This window comes from Macaca mulatta, chromosome X (genome assembly GCF_049350105.2).
Source record: "Macaca mulatta isolate MMU2019108-1 chromosome X, T2T-MMU8v2.0, whole genome shotgun sequence".
Classification (NCBI taxonomy): domain Eukaryota; kingdom Metazoa; phylum Chordata; class Mammalia; order Primates; family Cercopithecidae; genus Macaca; species Macaca mulatta.
Window position 1 is genome coordinate 65,584,747 of NC_133426.1, and position 16,939 is coordinate 65,601,685.

A 16,939-nucleotide genomic window follows, 5' to 3' on the forward strand; every position below is an offset into this window, starting at 1 on the left:
TGTGTTCTGTGAAATCATCTCACAGAGTTACAACTTTCCCCTCAAGAAGCCTTTCGCTAAGACACCTCTTGTGGAATTGGCAAAGTAATATTTGGAAGCCCTTAGAGGGCTATGATGAAAAAGGAAATATCCTCAGATGAAATCTGAAAAGAAGCTTTCTGAGAAACTGCTTAGTGTTCTGTAAATTCATCTCACAGAGTTACATCTGTATTGCGTGGATCTCTTTGCTAGCCTTATTTCTGTGGAATCTGAGAACAGATATTTTGGATCCCTTTGAAGACTATAGGGCCAAAGGAAATATCCTCCGATAACAAAGAGAAAGATGCTTTCTGAGAAACTTCTTTGTGTTCTGTGAAATCATCTCGCAGAGTTACAGCTTTCCCCTCAAGAAGCCTTTTGATAAGGCAGTTCTTGTGGAATTGGCAAAGTCATATTTGGAATCCCCTAGAGGGCTATGGTGAAAAAGGAAATATCCTCAGATGAAATCTGGAAAGAAGCTTTCTGAGAAACTGCTTAGTGTTCTCGTAATTCATCTCACAGAGTTACATCTGTATTTCGTGGATCTCTTTGCTAGACTTCTTTTTGTGGAATCTGAGAACAGATATTTCGGATCCCTTTGAAGACTATAGGGCCAAAGGAAATATCCTCCGATAACAAAGAGAAAGAAGCTTTCTGAGAAACTACTTTGTGTTCTGTGAAATCATCTCACAGAGTTACAGCTTTCCCCTCAAGAAGCCTTTCGATAAGGCAGTTCTTGTGGTATTGGAAAAGTGATATTAGGAAGCCCATAGAGGGCTATGGTGAAAACGGAAATATCCTCAGATGAAATCTGGAAAGAAGCTTTCTGAGAAACTGCTTAGTGTTCTCTTAATTCATCTCACAGAGTTACATGTGTACTTCGTGGATCTCTTTGCTAGCCTTATTTCTGTGGAATCTGAGAACAGATATTTCAGATCCCTTTGAAGACTATAGGGCCAAAGGAAATATCCTCCGATAACAAAGAGAAAGAAGCTTTGTGAGAAACTTCTTTGGGTTCTCTGAAATCATCTCACAGAGTTACAGCTTTCCTCTCAAGAAGCCTTTCGCTAAGACAGTTCTTGTGGAATTGGCAAAGTGATATTTGGAAGCCCATAGAGGGCTATGGTGAAAAAGGAAATATCCTCGGTTGAAATCTGGAAAGAAGCTTTCTGAGAAACTGCTTAGTGTTCTGTTAATTCATCTCACAGAGTTACTTCTGTATTTCGTGTATCTCTTTGCTAGCCTTATTTCTGTGGAATCTGAGAACAGATATTTCGGATCCCTTTGAAGACTATAGGGCCAAAGGAAATATCCTCCGATAACAAAGAGAAAGAAGCTTTCTGAGAAACTTCTTTGTGTTCTGTGAAATCATCTCACAGAGTTACAGCTTTCCCCTCAAGAAGCCTTTCGCTAAGACAGTTCTTGTGGATTTGGCAAAGTGATATTTGGAAACCCATAGAGGGCTATGGTGAAAAAGGAAATATCCTCCGATGAAATCTGGAAAGAAGCTTTCTGAGAAACTGCTTAGTGTTCTCTTAATTCATCTCACAGAGTTACATCTGTATTTCGTGGATCTCTTTGGTAGCCTTATTTCTGTGGAATCTGAGAACAGATATTTCGGATCCCTTTGAAGACTATAGGGCCAAAGGAAATATCCTCCGATAACAAAGAGAAAGAAGCTTTCTGAGAAACTTCTTTGTGTTCTCTGAAATCATCTCACAGAGTTACAGCTTTCCTCTCAAGAAGCCTTTCGCTAAGACACTTCTTGTGGAATTGGCAAAGTGATATTTGGAAGCCCATAGAGGGCTATGGTGAAAAAGGAAATATCCTCCGATGAAATCTGGAAAGAAGTTTTCTGAGAAACTGCTTAGTGTTCTGTTAATTCATCTCACAGAGTTACATCTGTATTTCGTGGATCTCTTTGCTAGCCTTATTTCTGTGGAATCTGAGAACAGATATTTCGGATCCCTTGGAAGACTATAGGGCCAAAGGAAATATCCTCCGATAACAAAGAGAAAGAAGCTTTCTGAGAAACTTCTTTGTGTTCTGTGAAATCATCAAACAGAGTTACAGCTTTCCCCTCAAGAAGCCTTTCGCTAAGACAGTTCTTGTGGAATTGGCAGAGTGATATTTGGAAGCCCCTAGAGGGCTATGGTGAAAAAGGAAATATCCTCAGATGAAATCTGGAAAGAAGCTTTCTGAGAAACTGCTTAGTGTTCTGTTAATTCATCTCACAGAGTTACATGTGTATTTCGTGGATCTCTTTGCTAGCCTTATTTCTGTGGACTCTGAGAACAGATATTTCGGATCCCTTTGAAGACTATAGGGCCAAAGGAAATATCCTCCGATAACAAAGAGAAAGAAGCTTTGTGAGAAACTTCTTTGTGTTCTCTGAAATCATCTCACAGTGACAGCTTTCCTCTCAAGAAGCCTTTGGCTAAGACAGTTCTTGTGGAATTGGCAAAGTGATATTTGGAAGCCCCTAGCGGGCTATGGTGAAAAAGGAAATATCCTCAGATGAAATCTGAAAAGAAGCTTTCTGAGAAACTGCTTAGTGTTCTGTTAATTCATCTCACAGAGTTACATCTGTATTGCGTGGATCTCTTTGCTAGCCTTATTTCTGTGGAATCTGAGAACAGATATTTCGGATCCCTTTGAAGACTATAGGGCCAAAGGAAATATCCTCCGATAACAAAGAGAAAGATGCTTTCTGAGAAACTTCTTTGTGTTCTGTGAAATCATCTCGCAGAGTTACAGCTTTCCCCTCAAGAAGCCTTTTGATAAGGCAGTTCTTGTGGAATTGGCAAAGTCATATTTGGAATCCCCTAGAGGGCTATGGTGAAAAAGGAAATATCCTCAGATGAAATCTGGAAAGAAGCTTTCTGAGAAACTGCTTAGTGTTCTGCTAATTCATCTCACAGCCTTACATGTGTATTTCGTGGATCTCTTTGCTAGCCTTATTTCTGTGGAATCTGAGAACAGATATTTCGGATCCCTTTGAAGACTATAGGGCCAAAGGAAATATCCTCCGATAACAAAGAGAAAGAAGCTTTGTGAGAAACTTCTTTGGGTTCTCTGAAATCATCTCACAGAGTTACAGCTTTCCTCTCAAGAAGCCTTTCGCTAAGACAGTTCTTGTGGAATTGGCAAAGTGATATTTGGAAGCCCATAGAGGGCTATGGTGAAAAAGGAAATATCCTCGGTTGAAATCTGGAAAGAAGCTTTCTGAGAAACTGCTTAGTGTTCTGTTAATTCATCTCACAGAGTTACTTCTGTATTTCGTGTATCTCTTTGCTAGCCTTATTTCTGTGGAATCTGAGAACAGATATTTCGGATCCCTTTGAAGACTATAGGGCCAAAGGAAATATCCTCCGATAACAAAGAGAAAGAAGCTTTCTGAGAAACTTCTTTGTGTTCTGTGAAACCATCTCACAGAGTTACAGCTTTCCCGTCAAGAAGCCTTTCGCTAAGACAGTTCTTGTGCAATTGGCAAAGTGATATTTGGAAGCCCCTAGAAGGCTATGGTGAAAAAGGAAATACCCTCAGATGAAATCTGGAAAGAAGCTTTCTGAGAAACTGCTTAGTGTTCTGTTAATTCATCTCACAGAGTTACATCTCTATTTCGTGGATCTCTTTGCTAGCCTTATTTCTGTGGAATCTGAGAACAGATATTTCGGATCCCTTTGAAGACTATAGGGCCAAAGGAAATATCCTCCGATAACAAAGAGAAAGAAGCTTTCTGAGAAACTTCTTTGTGTTCTGTGAAATCATCTCACAGAGTTACAGCTTTCCCCTCAAGAAGCCTTTCGCTAAGACAGTTCTTTTGGAATAGGCAAAGTGATATTTGGAAGCCCATAGAGGGCTATCGTGAAAAAGGAAATATCCTCCGATGAAATCTGGAAAGAAGCTTTCTGAGAAACTGCTTAGTGTTCTGTTAATTCATCTCACAGAGTTACATCTGTATTTCGTGGATCTCTTTGCTAGCCTTATTTCTGTGGAATCTGAGAACAGATATTTCGGATCCCTTTGAAGACTATAGGGCCAAAGGAAATATCCTCCGATAACAAAGAGAAAGAAGCTTTCTGAGAAACTTCTTTGTGTTCTGTGAAATCATCTCACAGAGTTACAGCTTTCCCGTCAAGAAGCCTTTCGATAAGACAGTTCTTGTGGAATTGGCAAAGTGATATTTGGAAGCCCATAGAGGGCTATGGTGAAAAAGGAAATATCCTCCGATGAAATCTGGAAAGAAGCTTTCTGAGAAACTGCTTAGTGTTCTGTTAATTCATCTCACAGTGTTACATCTGTATTTCGTGGATCTCTTTGCTAACCTTATTTATGTGGAATCTGAGAACAGATATTTCGGATCCCTTTGAAGACTATAGGGCCAAAGGAAATATCCTCCGATAACAAAGAGAAAGAAGCTTTCTGAGAAACTTCTTTGTGTTCTGTGAAATCATCTCACAGAGTTACAGCTTTCCCCTCAAGAAGCCTTTCGCTAAGACAGTTCTTGTGGAATTGGGAAAGTGATATTTGGAAGCCCATAGAGGGCTATGGTGAAAATGGAAATATCCTCAGATGAAATCTGGAAAGAAGCTTTCTGAGAAACTGCTTAGTGTTCTGTTAATTCATCTCACAGAGTTACATCTGTATTTCGTGGATCTCTTTGCTAGCCTTATTTCTGTGGAATCTGAGAACAGATATTTCGGATCCCTTTGAAGACTATAGGGCCAAAGGAAATATCCTCCGATAACAAAGAGAAAGAAGCTTTCTGAGAAACTTCTTTGTGTTCTGTGAAATCATCAAACAGAGTTACAGCTTTCCCCTCAAGAAGCCTTTCGCTAAGACAGTTCTTGTGGAATTGGCAGAGTGATATTTGGAAGCCCCTAGAGGGCTATGGTGAAAAGGGAAATATCCTCAGATGAAATCTGGAAAGAAGCTTTCTGAGAAACTGCTTAGTGTTCTGTTAATTCATCTCACAGAGTTACATGTGTATTTCGTGGATCTCTTTGCTAGCCTTATTTCTGTGGAATCTGAGAACAGATATTTCGGATCCCTTTGAAGACTATAGGGCCAAAGGAAATATCCTCCGTTAACAAAGAGAAAGAAGCTTTGTGAGAAACTTCTTTGTGTTCTCTGAAATCATGTCACAGAGTTACAGCTTTCCTCTCAAGAAGCCTTTGGCTAAGACAGTTCTTGTGGAATTGGCAAAGTGATATTTGGAAGCCCCTAGAGGGCTATGGTGAAAAAGGAAATATCCTCAGATGAAATCTGGAAAGAAGCTTTCTGAGAAACTGCATAGTGTTCTGTTAATTCATCTCACAGAGTTACATCTGTATTTCGTGGATCTCTTTGCTAGCCTTATTTCTGTGGAATCTGAGAACAGATATTTCGTATCCCTTTGAAGACTATAGGGCCAAAGGAAATATCCTCCGATAACAAAGAGAAAGAAGCTTTCTGAGAAACTTCTTTGTGTTCTGTGAAATCATCTCACAGAGTTACAGCTTTCCTCTCAAGAAGCCTTTCGCTAAGACAGTTCTTGTGGAATTGGCAAAGTGATATTTGGAAGCCCATAGAGGGCTATGGTGAAAAAGGAAATATCCTCCGATGAAATCTGGAAAGAAGCTTTCTGAGAAACTGCTTAGTGTTCTGTTAACTCATCTCACAGAGTTACATCTGTATTTCGTGGATCTCTTTGCTAGCTTTATTTCTGAGGAATCTGAGAACAGATATTTCGGATCCCTTTGAAGACTATAGGGCCAAAGGAAATATCCTCCGATAACAAAGAGAAAGAAGCTTTCTGAGAAACTTCTTTGTGTTCTGTGAAATCATCTCACAGAGTTACAGCTTTCCTCTCAAGAAGCCTTTCGATAAGGCAGTTCTTGTGGAATTGGCAAAGTGATATTTGGAAGCCCATAGAGGGCTATGGTGAAAAACGAAATATCCTCCGATGAAATCTGGAAAGAAGCTTTCTGAGAAACTGCTTAGTGTTCTGTTAATTCATCTCACAGAGTTACATCTGTATTTCGTGTATCTCTTTGCTAGCCTTATTTCTGTGGAATCTGAGAACAGATATTTCGGATCCCTTTGAAGACTATAGGGCCAAAGGAAATATCCTCCGATAACAAAGAGAAAGAAGCTTTCTGAGAAACTTCTTTGTGTTCTGTGAATTCATCTCACAGAGTTACAGCTTTCCCCTCAAGAAGCCTTTCGCTACGACATTTCTTGTGGAATTGGCAAAGTGATATTTGGAAACCCATAGAGGGCTATGGTGAAAAAGGAAATATCCTCCGATGAAATCTGGAAAGAAGCTTTCTGAGAAACTGCTTAGTGTTCTCTTAATTCATCTCACAGAGTTACATCTGTATTTCGTGGATCTCTTTGCTAGCCTTATTTCTGTGGAACCTGAGAACAGATATTTCGGATCCCTTTGAAGTCTATAGGGCCAAGGGAAATATCCTCCGATAACAAAGAGAAAGAAGCTTTCTGAGAAACTTCTTTGTGTTCTGTGAAATCATCTCACAGAGTTACAACTTTCCCCTCAAGAAGCCTTTCGCTAAGACACCTCTTGTGGAATTGGCAAAGTAATATTTGGAAGCCCTTAGAGGGCTATGATGAAAAAGGAAATATCCTCAGATGAAATCTGAAAAGAAGCTTTCTGAGAAACTGCTTAGTGTTCTGTTAATTCATCTCACAGAGTTACATCTGTATTGCGTGGATCTCTTTGCTAGCCTTATTTCTGTGGAATCTGAGAACAGATATTTCGGATCCCTTTGAAGACTATAGGGCCAAAGGAAATATCCTCCGATAACAAAGAGAAAGATGCTTTCTGAGAAACTTCTTTGTGTTCTGTGAAATCATCTCGCAGAGTTAAAGCTTTCCCCTCAAGAAGCCTTTTGATAAGGCAGTTCTTGTGGAATTGGCAAAGTCATATTTGGAATCCCCTAGAGGGCTATGGTGAAAAAGGAAATATCCTCAGATGAAATCTGGAAAGAAGCTTTCTGAGAAACTGCTTAGTGTTCTCGTAATTCATCTCACAGAGTTACATCTGTATTTCGTGGATCTCTTTGCTAGACTTCTTTCTGTGGAATCTGAGAACAGATATTTCGGATCCCTTTGAAGACTATAGGGCCAAAGGAAATATCCTCCGATAACAAAGAGAAAGAAGCTTTCTGAGAAACTTCTTTGTGTTCTGTGAAATCATCTCACAGAGTTACAGCTTTCCCCTCAAGAAGCCTTTCGATAAGGCAGTTCTTGTGGTATTGGAAAAGTGATATTAGGAAGCCCATAGAGGGCTATGGTGAAAACGGAAATATCCTCAGATGAAATCTGGAAAGAAGCTTTCTGAGAAACTGCTTAGTGTTCTCTTAATTCATCTCACAGAGTTACATGTGTACTTCGTGGATCTCTTTGCTAGCCTTATTTCTGTGGAATCTGAGAACAGATATTTCAGATCCCTTTGAAGACTATAGGGCCAAAGGAAATATCCTCTGATAACAAAGAGAAAGAAGCTTTCTGAGAAACTGCTTTGTGTTCTGTGAAATCATCTCACAGAGTTACAGCTTTCCCCTCAAGAAGCCTTTCGCTAAGACAGTTCTTGTGGAATTGGCAAAGTGATATTTGGAAGCCCATAGAGGGCTATGGTGAAAAAGGAAATATCCTCAGATGAAACAGGGAAAGAAGCTTTCTGAGAAACTGCTTAGTGTTCTGTTAATTCATCTCACAGAGTTACATGTGTATTTCTTGGATCTCTTTGCTAGCCTTATTTCTGTGGAACCTGAGAACAGATATTTCGGATCCCTTTGAAGACTATAGGGCCAAAGGAAATATCCTCCGATAACAAAGAGAAAGAAGCTTTCTGAGAAACTTCTTTGTGTTCTGTGAAATCATCTCACAGAGTTACAACTTTCCCCTCAAGAAGCCTTTCGCTAAGACACCTCTTGTGGAATTGGCAAAGTGATATTTGGAAGCCCTTAGAGGGCTATGATGAAAAAGGAAATATCCTCAGATGAAATCTGAAAAGAAGCTTTCTGAGAAACTGCTTAGTGTTCTGTTAATTCATCTCACAGAGTTACATCTGTATTGCGTGGATCTCTTTGCTAGCCTTATTTCTGTGGAATCTGAGAACAGATATTTCGGATCCCTTTGAAGACTATAGGGCCAAAGGAAATATCCTCCGATAACAAAGAGAAAGAAGCTTTCTGAGAAACTTCTTTGTGTTCTGTGAAATCATCTCGCAGAGTTACAGCTTTCCCCTCAAGAAGCCTTATGATAAGGCAGTTCTTGTGGAATTGGCACAGTCATATTTGGAATCCCCTAGAGGGCTATGGTGAAAAAGGAAATATCCTCAGATGAAATCTGGAAAGAAGCTTTCTGAGAAACTGCTTAGTGTTCTGCTAATTCATCTCACTGCCTTACATGTGTATTTCGTGGATCTCTTTGCTAGCCTTATTTCTGTGGAATCTGAGAACAGATATTTCGGATCCCTTTGAAGACTATAGGGCCAAAGGAAATATCCTCCGATAACAAAGAGAAAGAAGCTTTGTGAGAAACTTCTTTGGGTTCTCTGAAATCATCTCACAGAGTTACAGCTTTCCTCTCAAGAAGCCTTTCGCTAAGACAGTTCTTGTGGAATTGGCAAAGTGATATTTGGAAACCCATAGAGGGCTATGGTGAAAAAGGAAATATCCTCCGATGAAATCTGGAAAGAAGCTTTCTGAGAAACTGCTTAGTGTTCTCTTAATTCATCTCACAGAGTTACATCTGTATTTCGTGGATCTCTTTGGTAGCCTTATTTCTGTGGAATCTGAGAACAGATATTTTGGATCCCTTTGAAGACTATAGGGCCAAAGGAAATATCCTCCGATAACAAAGAGAAAGAAGCTTTCTGAGAAACTTCTTTGTGTTCTCTGAAATCCTCTCACAGAGTTACAGCTTTCCTCTCAAGAAGCCTTTCGCTAAGACAGTTCTTGTGGAATTGGCAAAGTGATATTTGGAAGCCCATAGAGGGCTATGGTGAAAAAGGAAATATCCTCCGTTGAAATCTGGAAAGAAGCTTTCTGAGAAACTGCTTAGTGTTCTCTTAATTCATCTCACAGAGTTACTTCTGTATTTCTTGTATCTCTTTGCTAGCCTTATTTCTGTGGAATCTGAGAACAGATATTTCGGATCCCTTTGAAGACTATAGGGCCAAAGGAAATATCCTCCGATAACAAAGAGAAAGAAGCTTTCTGAGAAACTTCTTTGTGTTCTGTGAAATCATCTCACAGAGTTACAGCTTTCCCCTCAAGAAGCCTTTCGCTAAGACAGTTCTTGTGGAATTGGCAAAGTGATATTTGGAAGCCCATAGAGGGCTATGGTGAAAAAGGAAATATCCTCAGATGAAATCTGGAAAGAAGCTTTCTGAGAAACTGCTTAGTGTTCTGTTAACTCATCTCACAGAGTTACATCTGTATTTCGTGGATCTCTTTGCTAGCTTTATTTCTGAGGAATCTGAGAACAGATATTTCGGATCCCTTTGAAGACTATAGGGCCAAAGGAAATATCCTCCGATAACAAAGAGAAAGAAGCTTTCTGAGAAACTTCTTTGTGTTCTGTGAAATCATCTCACAGAGTTACAGCTTTCCTCTCAAGAAGCCTTTCGATAAGGCAGTTCTTGTGGAATTGGCAAAGTGATATTTGGAAGCCCATAGAGGGCTATGGTGAAAAACGAAATATCCTCCGATGAAATCTGGAAAGAAGCTTTCTGAGAAACTGCTTAGTGTTCTGTTAATTCATCTCACAGAGTTACATCTGTATTTCGTGTATCTCTTTGCTAGCCTTATTTCTGTGGAATCTGAGAACAGATATTTCGGATCCCTTGGAAGACTATAGGGCCAAAGGAAATATCCTCCGATAACAAAGAGAAAGAAGCTTTCTGAGAAACTTCTTTGTGTTCTGTGAAATCATCTCACAGAGTTACAGCTTTCCCCTCAAGAAGCCTTTCGCTAAGACAGTTCTTGTGGAATTGGGAAAGTGATATTTGGAAGCCCATAGAGGGCTATGGTGAAAATGGAAATATCCTCAGATGAAATCTGGAAAGAAGCTTTCTGAGAAACTGCTTAGTGTTCTGTTAATTCATCTCACAGAGTTACATCTGTATTTCGTGGATCTCTTTGCTAGCCTTATTTCTGTGGAATCTGAGAACAGATATTTCGGATCCCTTTGAAGACTATAGGGCCAAAGGAAATATCCTCCGATAACAAAGAGAAAGAAGCTTTCTGAGAAACTTCTTTGTGTTCTGTGAAATCATCAAACAGAGTTACAGCTTTCCCCTCAAGAAGCCTTTCGCTAAGACAGTTCTTGTGGAATTGGCAGAGTGATATTTGGAAGCCCATAGAGGGCTATGGTGAAAAAGGAAATATCCTCAGATGAAACAGGGAAAGAAGCTTTCTGAGAAACTGCTTAGTGTTCTGTTAATTCATCTCACAGAGTTACATGTGTATTTCTTGGATCTCTTTGCTAGCCTTATTTCTGTGGAACCTGAGAACAGATATTTCGGATCCCTTTGAAGACTATAGGGCCAAAGGAAATATCCTCCGATAACAAAGAGAAAGAAGCTTTCTGAGAAACTTCTTTGTGTTCTGTGAAATCATCTCACAGAGTTACAACTTTCCCCTCAAGAAGCCTTTCGCTAAGACACCTCTTGTGGAATTGGCAAAGTGATATTTGGAAGCCCTTAGAGGGCTATGATGAAAAAGGAAATATCCTCAGATGAAATCTGAAAAGAAGCTTTCTGAGAAACTGCTTAGTGTTCTGTTAATTCATCTCACAGAGTTACATCTGTATTGCGTGGATCTCTTTGCTAGCCTTATTTCTGTGGAATCTGAGAACAGATATTTCGGATCCCTTTGAAGACTATAGGGCCAAAGGAAATATCCTCCGATAACAAAGAGAAAGAAGCTTTCTGAGAAACTTCTTTGTGTTCTGTGAAATCATCTCGCAGAGTTACAGCTTTCCCCTCAAGAAGCCTTATGATAAGGCAGTTCTTGTGGAATTGGCACAGTCATATTTGGAATCCCCTAGAGGGCTATGGTGAAAAAGGAAATATCCTCAGATGAAATCTGGAAAGAAGCTTTCTGAGAAACTGCTTAGTGTTCTGCTAATTCATCTCACTGCCTTACATGTGTATTTCGTGGATCTCTTTGCTAGCCTTATTTCTGTGGAATCTGAGAACAGATATTTCGGATCCCTTTGAAGACTATAGGGCCAAAGGAAATATCCTTCGATAACAAAGAGAAAGAAGCTTTGTGAGAAACTTCTTTGGGTTCTCTGAAATCATCTCACAGAGTTACAGCTTTCCTCTCAAGAAGCCTTTCGCTAAGACAGTTCTTGTGGAATTGGCAAAGTGATATTTGGAAACCCATAGAGGGCTATGGTGAAAAAGGAAATATCCTCCGATGAAATCTGGAAAGAAGCTTTCTGAGAAACTGCTTAGTGTTCTCTTAATTCATCTCACAGAGTTACATCTGTATTTCGTGGATCTCTTTGGTAGCCTTATTTCTGTGGAATCTGAGAACAGATATTTTGGATCCCTTTGAAGACTATAGGGCCAAAGGAAATATCCTCCGATAACAAAGAGAAAGAAGTTTTCTGAGAAACTTCTTTGTGTTCTCTGAAATCCTCTCACAGAGTTACAGCTTTCCTCTCAAGAAGCCTTTCGCTAAGACAGTTCTTGTGGAATTGGCAAAGTGATATTTGGAAGCCCATAGAGGGCTATGGTGAAAAAGGAAATATCCTCCGTTGAAATCTGGAAAGAAGCTTTCTGAGAAACTGCTTAGTGTTCTCTTAATTCATCTCACAGAGTTACTTCTGTATTTCTTGTATCTCTTTGCTAGCCTTATTTCTGTGGAATCTGAGAACAGATATTTCGTATCCCTTTGAAGACTATAGGGCCAAAGGAAATATCCTCCGATAACAAAGAGAAAGAAGCTTTCTGAGAAACTTCTTTGTGTTCTGTGAAATCATCTCACAGAGTTACAGCTTTCCCCTCAAGAAGCCTTTCGCTAAGACAGTTCTTGTGGAATTGGCAAAGTGATATTTGGAAGCCCATAGAGGGCTATGGTGAAAAAGGAAATATCCTCCGATGAAATCTGGAAAGAAGCTTTCTGAGAAACTGCTTAGTGTTCTGTTAACTCATCTCACAGAGTTACATCTGTATTTCGTGGATCTCTTTGCTCGCTTTATTTCTGAGGAATCTGAGAACAGATATTTCGGATCCCTTTGAAGACTATAGGGCCAAAGGAAATATCCTCCGATAACAAAGAGAAAGAAGCTTTCTGAGAAACTTCTTTGTGTTCTGTGAAATCATCTCACAGAGTTACAGCTTTCCTCTCAAGAAGCCTTTCGATAAGGCAGTTCTTGTGGAATTGGCAAAGTGATATTTGGAAGCCCATAGAGGGCTATGGTGAAAAACGAAATATCCTCCGATGAAATCTGGAAAGAAGCTTTCTGAGAAACTGCTTAGTGTTCTGTTAATTCATCTCACAGACTTACATGTGTATTTCGTGGACCTCTTTGCTAGCCTTATTTCTGTGGAATCTGAGAACAGATATTTCGGATCCCTTTGAAGACTATAGGGCCAAAGGAAATATCCTCCGATAACAAAGAGAAAGAAGCTTTCTGAGAAACTTCTTTGTGTTCTGTGAAATCATCTCACAGAGTTACAGCTTTCCCCTCAAGAAGCCTTTCGCTAAGACAGTTCTTGTGGAATTGGCAAAGTGATATTTGGAAGCCCCTAGAGGGCTATGGTGAAAAAGGAAATATCCTGAGATGAAATCTGGAAAGAAGCTTTCTTAGAAACTGCTTAGTGTTCTGTTAATTCATCTCACAGAGTTACATCTGTATTTCGTGGATCTCTTTGCTAGCCTTATTTCTGTGGAATCTGAGAACAGATATTTCGGATCCCTTTGAAGACTATAGGGCCAAAGGAAATATCCTCCGATAACAAAGAGAAAGAAGCTTTCTGAGAAACTTCTTTGTGTTCTGTGAAATCATCTCACAGAGTTACAGCTTTCCCCTCAAGAAGCCTTTCGATAAGGCAGTTCTTGTGGAATTGGCAAAGTGATATTTGGAAGCCCATAGAGGGCTATGGTGAAAAAGGAAATATCCTCAGATGAAATCTGGAAAGAAGCTTTCTGAGAAACTGCTTAGTGTTCTGTTAATTCATCTCACCGAGTTACATCTGTATTTCGTGGATCTCTTTGCTAGCCTTATTTCTGTGGAATCTGAGAACAGATATTTCGGATCCCTTTGAAGACTATAGGGCCACAGGAAATATCCTCCGATAACAAAGAGAAAGAAGCTTTCTGAGAAACATCTTTGTGTTCTGTGAAATCACTTCACAGACTTACAGCTTTCCCCTCAAGAAGCCTTTCGCTAAGACAGTTCTTGTGGAATTGGCAAAGTGATATTGGGAAGCCCATAGAGGGCTATGGTGAAAATGGAAATATCCTCCGATGAAATCTGGAAGGAAGCTTTCTGAGAAACTGCTTAGTGTTCTGTTAATTCATCTCACAGAGTTACATCTGTATTTCGTGGATCTCTTTGCTAGGCTTATATCTGTGGAATCTGAGAACAGATATTTCGGATAACTTTGAAAACTATAGGGCCAAAGGAAATATCCTCCGATAACAAAGGGAAAGAAGCTTTCTGAGAAACTTCTTTGTGTTCTGTGAAATCATCTCTCAGACTTACAGCTCTCCCTTCAGGAAGCCTTTCGCTAAGACAGTTCTTGTGGAATTGGCAAAGTGAGATTGGGGAGCCCATAGAGGGCTATGGTGAAAAAGGAAATATCCTCAGATGAAATCTGGAAAGAAGCTTTCTTAGAAACTGCTTAGTGTTCTGTTAATTCATCTCACAGAGTTACATCTGTATTTCGTGGATCTCTTTGCTAGCCTTATTTCTGTGGAATCTGAGAACAGATATTTCGGATCCCTTTGAAGACTATAGGGCCAAAGGAAATATCCTCCAATAACAAAGAGAAAGAAGATTTCTGAGAAACTTCTTTGTGTTCTGTGAAATCATCAAACAGAGTTACAGCTTTCCCCTCAAGAAGCCTTTCGCTAAGACAGTTATTGTGGAATTGGCAGAGTGATATTTGGAAGCCCCTAGAGGGCTATGGTGAAAAAGGAAATATCCTCAGATGAAATCTGGAAAGAAGCTTTCTGAGAAACTGCTTAGTGTTCTGTTAATTCATCTCACCGAGTTACATGTGTATTTCGTGGATCTCTTTGCTAGCCTTATTTCTGTGGAATCTGATAACAGATATTTCGGATCCCTTTGAAGACTATAGGGCCAAAGGAAATATCCTCCGATAACAAAGAGAAAGAAGCTTTCTGAGAAACTTCTTTGTGTTCTGTGAAATCATCTCACAGACTTACAGCTTTCCCTTCAAGAAGCCTTTCGCTAAGACAGTTCTTGTGGAATTGGCAAAGTGATATTGGGAAGCCCATAGAGGGCTATGGTGAAAAAGGAAATATCCTCAGATGAAATCTGGAAAGAAGCTTTCTTAGAAACTGCTTAGTGTTCTGTTAATTCATCTCACAGAGTTACATCTGTATTTCGTGGATCTCTTTGCTAGCCTTGTTTCTGTGGAATCTGAGAACAGATATTTCGGATCCCTTTGAAGACTATAGGGCCAAAGGAAATATCCTCCGATAACAAAAGAAATAAGCTTTCTGAGAAACTTCTTTGTGTTCTGTGAAATCATCTCACAGAGTTACAGCTTTCTCCTCAAGAAGCCTTTCGCTAAGACAGTTCTTGTGGAATTGGCAAAGTGAGATTGGGAAGCCCATAGAGGGCTATGGTGAAAAAGGAAATATCCTCAGATGAAATCTGGAAAGAAGCTTTCTGAGAAACTGCTTAGTGTTCTGTTAATTCATCTCACAGAGTTACATCTGTATTTCGTGGATCTCTTTGCTAGCCTTATTTCTGTGGAATCTGAGAACAGATATTTCGGATCCCTTTGAAGACTATAGGGCCAAACGAAATATCCTCCGATAACAAAGAGAAAGAAGCTTTCTGAGAAACTTCTTTGTGTTCTGTGAAATCATCTCACAGACTTACAGCTTTGCCCTCAAGAAGTCTTTCGCTAAGACAGTTCTTGTGGTATTGGCAAAGTGAGATTGGGAAGCCCATAGAGGGCTATGTTGAGAAAGGAAAAATCCTCAGATGAAATCTGGAAAGAAGCTTTCTGAGAAACTGCTTAGTGTTCTGTTAATTCATCTCACAGAGTTACATCTGTATTTCGTGGATCTCTTTGCTAGCCTTATTTCTGTGGAATCTGAGAACAGATATTTCGGATCCCTTTGAAGACTATAGGGCCAAAGGAAATATCCTCCGATAACAAAGAGAAAGAAGCTTTCTGAGAAACTTCTTTGTGTTCTGTGAAATCATCTCACAGAGTTACAGCTTTCCCCTCAAGAAGCCTTTCGCTAAGACAGTTCTTGTGGAATTGGCAGAATGATATTTGGAAGCCCCTAGAGGGCTATGGTGAAAAAGGAAATATCCGCAGATGAAATCTGGAAAGAAGCTATCTGAGAAACTGCTTAGTGTTCCCTTAATTCATCTCACAGGTTTACATCTGTATTTCGTGGATCTCTTTGCTGGCCTTATTTCTGTGGAATATGAGAACAGATATTTCTGATCCCTTTGAAGACTATAGGGCCAAAGGAAATATCCTCCGATAACAAAGAGAAAGAAGCTTTCTGAGAAACTTCTTTGTGTTCTGTGAAATAATCTCACAGAGTTACAGCTTTCCCCTCAAGAAGCCTTTCCCTAAGACAGTTCTTGTGGAATTGGAAAAGTGATATTTGTAAGCCCCTAGAGGGCTATGGTGAAAAAGGAAATATCCTCAGATGAAATGTGGAAAGAAGCTTTCTGAGAAACTGCTTAGTGTTCTGTTAATTCATCTCACAGAGTTACATCTGTATTTCGTGGATCTCTTTGCTAGCCTTATTTCTGTGGAATCTGAGAACAGATATTTCGGATCCCTTTGAAGACTATAGGGCCAAAGGAAATATCCTCCGATAACAAAGAGAAAGAAGCTTTCTGAGAAACTTCTTTGTGTTCTGTGAAATCATCTCACAGACTTACAGCTTTGCCCTCAAGAAGTCTTTCGCTAAGACAGTTCTTGTGGTATTGGCAAAGTGAGATTGGGAAGCCCATAGAGGGCTATGTTGAGAAAGGAAAAATCCTCAGATGAAATCTGGAAAGAAGCTTTCTGAGAAACTGCTTAGTGTTCTGTTAATTCATCTCACAGAGTTACATCTGTATTTCGTGGATCTCTTTGCTAGCCTTATTTCTGTGGAATCTGAGAACAGATATTTCGGATCCCTTTGAAGACTATAGGGCCAAAGGAAATATCCTCCGATAACAAAGAGAAAGAAGCTTTCTGAGAAACTTCTTTGTGTTCTGTGAAATCATCTCACAGAGTTACAGCTTTCCCCTCAAGAAGCCTTTCGCTAAGACAGTTCTTGTGGAATTGACAGAATGATATTTGGAAGCCCCTAGAGGGCTATGGTGAAAAAGGAAATATCCGCAGATGAAATCTGGAAAGAAGCTATCTGAGAAACTGCTTAGTGTTCCCTTAATTCATCTCACAGGTTTACATCTGTATTTCGTGGATCTCTTTGCTAGCCTTATTTCTGTGGAATCTGAGAACAGATATTTCTGATCCCTTTGAAGACTATAGGGCCAAAGGATATATCCTCCGATAACAAAGAGAAAGAAGCTTTCTGAGAAACTTCTTTGTGTTCTGTGAAATAATCTCACAGAGTTACAGCTTTCCCCTCAAGAAGCCTTTCCCTAAGACAGTTCTTGTGGAATTGGAAAAGTGATATTTGTAAGGCCCTAGAGGGCTATGGTGAAAAAGGAAATATCCTCA